The following is a 6,683-nucleotide window of genomic DNA, read 5'->3' on the forward strand; positions in this document are numbered from 1 at the left end:
AACAAGCCCTGTTCAGTTCTACGTTCAGATATCTTAGAGCATGAGGTCTAATTTCTTGATAGGAGTGTATCTGTGCTCTCTTCCTCCAAACTTCCACCTCTCAGTGAACCCAGCAGCTGTCCCTTTTATATTCACACTGGCCAATATAAAGGAGAAGACACAGAGGCCAACTCTATGGTTTCCCTTTGTGGATGGCTCGCTGCCTTAAGACTGATAACATTTGCCTGATGTAATCTGCCCAACTGGTTAGGATCTAGAACAATCCCAAGGAAGCTCAACCTCTCTTGCCTTTGATCTGCTGCTGCCTGACAGCTCCTTGTGGACTTATTCATCTTTGTGCTTCTGGCTAACATAGCCACAGTTGGCACATAGTGAGACCCCAGGAAACATTTCCAGGTCAAAGTCAGAAAGTGTTAAAGGGATATGCCATTAGGAAGGAAACAAGATCCCTGCTTTGCCTCCAGATACAAGCCTTTTCTTCTTAGTACTTGGCTTCTCTCTTTCATAGGGGAAACATTTAGAAAGAATAAACACTAGGAAGATGAAAACAGCCCTTTAAAAAAATTAGAGCAGACTACCCAGATTCCTACGTGGCTAGTATGTTATGAGACTGAACACAAAAATCCTTGTTTTGGTAGGTCAAAAAAATTTTTATTTTTATTTTTTGGACAGGATATTGCTATAAGGCTGACCCAAAAGCTTGCAGTCCTTCTGCCTTAGTCTTCTGACTACTGGGATAACAAGCATACCACCATATACACCACCATGCCTCATCCCAAAGATGGCTGAATACAAGAGAAAGTTGTTCAACCCGATGCAATAGAAAGTAATGTGAGTAGATAAAAGTCTGTGATTCCTCTTATGTGCAAAACGTAGACCTCCCCCCCCCCCAACTGTTGTAAAGGTCCACGATTCACCAAAGAATGATACCTCAAACTCAAATAGTGTGTAAAAGCAAAGAGTGTTTTATTCTGCAGAAGTCCAGCATGCTGCAGTCTCCCATTCAAAGATGGAGAAAAACCAAGTGAGCTCGCAGGCCCGATTTAAAGCACATTAGGGGAATTCCAGTAGGTGACCTTTACCTTGCTCCATCTCTAGGGACGTTCCAGAACCGTTACAGGGCATGGGGGCTGGATAATGTTGCTGACCCATTCATTGCCCTTGCTTCAGGCCAGGTGGTGGGGCAGTTTCTGATGGCAGGGTAGTTTCTGACTAGCTGTCTGAAGCCTTTTTTTTTTTTTTTCCCCTAGTAACCCACTTGCCTGGACGTGTCCGGTTCTTAGGCCTAGTCTCCTGAACGGCCAATTTGAAGCCTCTCATGGAGTCACTCTAGCCTTCTTACTGTATTCTAGACAAGCATTTTATCAACTGAGCTGCACCCTGGCCCTGGAAGGCTTTTAAACTTCTAAGCACAGCAACACGACCCAGTTTTGGTCTGGGAATCCTACACAGGGCGTCCTTTTCAGAACACTTCCCACAGTTTCCTGGAACCCTAGCTTAAGTACTTGTTCTTCAGGGCAGTGAGCACATGGGTTCTGGATCAGTGGTTCTCAACCTTCCCAATGCTGCTACACTTTAATACACTCCCTCAAGTTGTGGGGACCCCCAAAATAATGTTACTTTTGTTGCCACTTCATAACTGTAATTGTGCTACTGTTTACAAATGGTAATGTTTAAGTATCTGTGTTTTCTGATGGTCTTATGCAACCCCTGTGGCAGGATCAGTGCCCTCCAGAGGGTCACCACCCACAGGTTAAGAACTGATCATCTAGGGATTATAAACAAGTTTTTAGAGTTGGCACAAAATATTAATCTTTCTAGAGTGGAAGGAGGTTTAATGTCTTTTATAAAAATCATAGTAGTGACAATCCCTGTGTCTTTCCTTTCCAACTTGGGCCAGTGTTGTAGAATATATTTAATCTCAACCAGGGGCTTCTATTTCTTTATTTAACTAACAGTTTTAAATTAATGGCCAAGCAAGGTCACATTGCAGGAACAGATTCTCTGGGAGCAACTAGGCCTTGGGGGGCCAGCATTTAGCATTATAATACAAGCAGTATCAGACCAACCCATAACAGGTTAGGCAGAAGCCTCCCTGCTGGTTGCATTTTGTTGGCCCCACAAAGGATGATTAGGAAAAAAAGTGTTTACTCATCAAGGAGGTGGAGACTTGAGAATACACCATCAGTGTCCATGAGCACACCCACCACAGCAGGCTTCAGGAAGCATGCACCTCTTGCACAATGACAAGTTTGACAAGTCTGGGCCAAAAAAATAAGTATGGTCCATATCAATGTACGTTTGTACAGAAAATGTAATGAAGTCGAGGAATCACCAAACAAACCATATACTGCCACAGGTAAATGCTATTTAGGTCTATATGGAAGGCAAGGTGAAGAGGAAGTCCTTAAAAGCCCAAGATCTCAACCATTGGGGACATGAGTGATCATAAGTGACTACTCTGGTAACTTGTGCCCCTGCTACCACATTCAGAATTTACAGACAGTCAATAAAGAAGAAAACTAACAGCTGAGTGATCAAATAAACTTAGAAACTGCAACAAACAAACAAATACAACAAAAACCCAAAACAAAACCACAGAGGGATACCTGGCTAACGAGGGGAAAAGAACCAGTGGTCACGCCTGTTGCAGCACATCCTACTTCCTCTTGTCCTGGTAGTAGCACACTGTTATCTAAAACCACACAGATCTGTTCAATGCTTAACATCGAAGAGCGACTTTTACCGTCCTATAAAGACCAAGAGAGGCCAAAGCCTTAGGACAGCCAGTCTTCAAGACAGATCATCTATCTAATCTATCTATCTATCTATCTATCTATCTATCTATCTATCTTCTTATCTACCTATCATCTATTCATGCCCAATAAATTACGTTCACAACATATTTTCTACAACTTCCTTCAATCTTTTTGCCAGCAAATAATTCATCATGTTAAAAACAAAAACCAGATTAGACAATTTATGATCACTCATGTCCCCTGATGGTTGAGGTCTTGGGCTTTTAAAAACTTCCTCTTCACCTTGCCTTCTCTGTAGACCCAAATAGTATCCATCTGTGGCAGCCACTTCTACTTATCTCCCAACATCCATTTTCCTTTGCGCTTGTTTCTAAGCTGAGCACACTGCTGGCCAGGCCATGGGAAATATCTCATGGATGAAATTTTGGTAAAAGTGAAAACAGAAATTCTGGGAAGTTTTTTTTTTTTTTTTTTTTTAAATGAAAGAAATGAGCTTTTCCCATTTTTTTCTTCCTTCTTTTTATCAAGAAAATGGATGTGATAGCTGGTGCTCTAGCCATTTCTAGATCATTAGGTGACTCTGGGAAAGGGATCTACATTCTCAGCAAAACAAATCAAAACACCAAGTTGGAATTAATTGTCTCTGAACTTCTTTGATATGTAAAGTCTGTTTTTTCACCTACCAAAATTCAATAATGGCTTACACCTTTTTTTTTTTTTTCACATGCTAGGAACTGAACCCTGGGTCTCATGAATGTGAACTGCCCTACCATTAAGCCACATCATTAGCTTTTGAAGTCTTTGCAGTATAGAACTTAAAAATATATATAACCAATCTACATTCATTCATTCATGCAAAAGAAAACCACTAACAGCACAATGATTTCCACATACACTTTGTAGAGTTTGGACTTAAGGCTAGCCTCAAACCAAATAGGAGATTCCCTTATTTGGTCCTTTTGAGATGTATACAAGGAAGAGTAATAGGCTGGTCACTGAACACTGCTGGTGATGACTGTACACTGGGAATTATCTGCATGGCTATCAGTGGGGAAAGATTCAATAATAAATGGACAGTCATGTTTATAGCACTTGCAAGTAATGATAAGCACAGGTCACCAGGGCAATCATTAGTTGCATAAATCGAGCTATAGAACATTTACACACAGCATAAAACTAGTCATCAGAATACCAATGTAAAGCAAACACACACAGGGTGTATTTAAAAAAGGCAGAAACAGCGCCCACACCAGTGGTTCCTCTGAGGGCACTGAGAGTAGAAGGAACAGTAAGTGCCCACGTCCTTCTGTTGCAGTTCAAATCTTCCCTAGGGAGAACATACATTTTACTCATGTGACTAATATTATTTTTAAAGACTACAGATATAAATAAGCAGGGAATATGGGAGAGATGAATTTGTATTGGAAAAATAACAGCAAGATCAAAATAGTTTTTTTAGGTTCTGATATGTTTATGACCCCTAGCATAGGCGTTTTCTCCAGACTATTAATCCACAGCTCTCTGAGGTCTCATTTATGTATAATTTTTTTCTTCTCTGTTACTCACATTAGTGTATTCAAATGAAATCCCTATTTTCAACGATTCAGTACCCAAAACACTTTCTAAATGAGACAAATGGAACACACCTGTCTCCTATTTGCTGAGCTCTTGTGTCTTGCAATCTTTCTGAGCTGCTATGATAGATTGACATACCATAAACTGGACGGTTTAACTATAGAAGTTTCTCATGATTCTGTATGCATGGGAAGTCCAGTATCAAGGGACCAGTAGATTCAATGTCTGGTGAGGAACCATCCCCTGCCCCCTTTCTCCACACCCCAGAGTTTCTCTGTATAGCCCTGGCTATCCTGGAACTTGCTCTGTAGACTAAGACCAAGCTGGCCTCCGAACTCATAGACCTGCTTGCCTTTGCCTCCCAATGCTGGGATTAAAGGTGTGGACTACCACTGCCCAGTAGAACCATTTCTTTACTCATACATTGCTATCTTCTCCCACTCATGTAAGCTCTGACCTTACAACCTGGTTATCTTAAAGACCCACTTCTAAATATGATTACATCACATTGGGAATTAATTAAGTTTCAACGTTTGGTCAACATAACATTTTATTAAAACTTGATCCTTCTCAGAGTGAGGGGAATACAAATAGCTAGAGCAACTGGAGATAAATGTCAGGGTTCAAGTTCAGTGGGAGTTCATTTCAGGCTATAGTGAACAGATACATTAATTTGTCTGATAAAACCTAAACCATTTTCAGATACTGGCTCACTTAGGAAAACGTTTATTAAATATGTAGCATATTGACCGGCTGGGCCACTTCATGTAGAATGCACCCTAAATTTCTGTTTTTCTGGGACTCCCAGTCCCAGAGTATATATAGGAGTATATATAAAATATATAAAAAATATAAAAAAATATATTAAAAAGTTCATATCCATAAAACATCAGTGAAAGCCCAGGAAAGGTGCCCCCACCCCCAAGCATTCCATAAAGTGAATTATTATGGAAAGACACAAAACGGATTCCCTGGAAAACTGTCCACAAACAAACACAAAAACAAACAAAAAACCAAAACAGGCTGGCAGGTGTTAGGAACACAATTACTGGGCAAATCCTTAAGGAGAGGGAGTGAGGCTAGAGGCAGAGGAACTAGAGAGTCTTGCTTAAGATTCTGGCGAAGACACAGAAAATCTTATGCAGTAAACAGCAGGACTACATTCTTGTATTTGGACATTACTGTGGAGGATGAAACACCAATGAGAGGTTGAACGGGCAGACAGTCTTCCTTAAATGAATGGCTTCAATTCTGCCCTAGAGAGAAGTCTCATTTAGTGGGACCAGAGTCCTGAGCAGAAGCAAAACAACAAAAACAAAGATAAACCAGAAGGGTTCGGGCTGCAACTGGGTGTAGGTTCTTTCTCTTCAGTGTTATCCCCAATTATTAACACTAAAGACTTGTTAAAAAGGCAAATTCTTAGGTTACATTCTAGATGCATGGAGCCAGAACTAAGAGATCTTTGAACAAACTCTCCAGGTGATTCTGACACCACTGCTGGAGCCTGCCAAACATCCCGAGGCAAAGCGTTAAGGGATTAGAATTGCCAGGACTTGCCTTTTGTCTTGAGAAAGAAACAAAAAACAAAACAAAACAAAACAAAAAAACTAATGAGAACCGCGTTTTGCTACAAAGGGAGAACAAAAGCTACCTAGGGTAAAATTTTATATAGGCGTCCAGAAAATAGAAACAAAGAAACACAACGGTCATGTTGCCCAAAAGTCTTCTTAGAGAATTAATACTTTTTGTAGAGATCCTGATGTTCTTGTTGCCTAAATTCAGTTCAAAAGTTAGGTGATCATTCCACATCTTACGGGTTCCTTTTATTAGCCAAAAAAAAAAAAAAAAAAAAACCAAAAAAAAAAAAACAAAAAAAAAACACCCTGAGAAAACAGTGCTAGGCTTGCGGGTGGCTCTTTGGAAGCTGTATTTCCGTGCAACCGCCCTTTAGGAAAACACAATTCCCCAATGAGTAGCCCCCAAGCTCAGCGGAGGGGCCGGGCCCACAGCTCCGGACCACGCAGCGTCCCCCACGCACCCCCCGCGGGCCACTAGGCCTCCTCCCAGCCCGCTCCAAAGATAAACAAATCACTCCTGTTTTCCAGTCCTGGAATAAGCGCTGACTCACGCAGCACTTTGAACAGCCACGGTCGCCTCAGGAAGGAGGAAAAATGTGCAGATTTTTCCCTCTCACGCGACGGCCCGAAGTGCCGCGCTGACCAATCAGGATAGGGTGGTGGGAACAGCACCAAAGTAGGTAAAAAAATGCGGGTTGCGGTCCCTGAGAGCTGTTTAGAGAGTTCTCCTCGCCCAGCAGAGCACCCGCCCACCGGCGCCCGCCCCGCCCAC

Source organism: Arvicanthis niloticus, chromosome 2 (genome assembly GCF_011762505.2).
Source record: "Arvicanthis niloticus isolate mArvNil1 chromosome 2, mArvNil1.pat.X, whole genome shotgun sequence".
NCBI lineage: Eukaryota > Metazoa > Chordata > Mammalia > Rodentia > Muridae > Arvicanthis > Arvicanthis niloticus.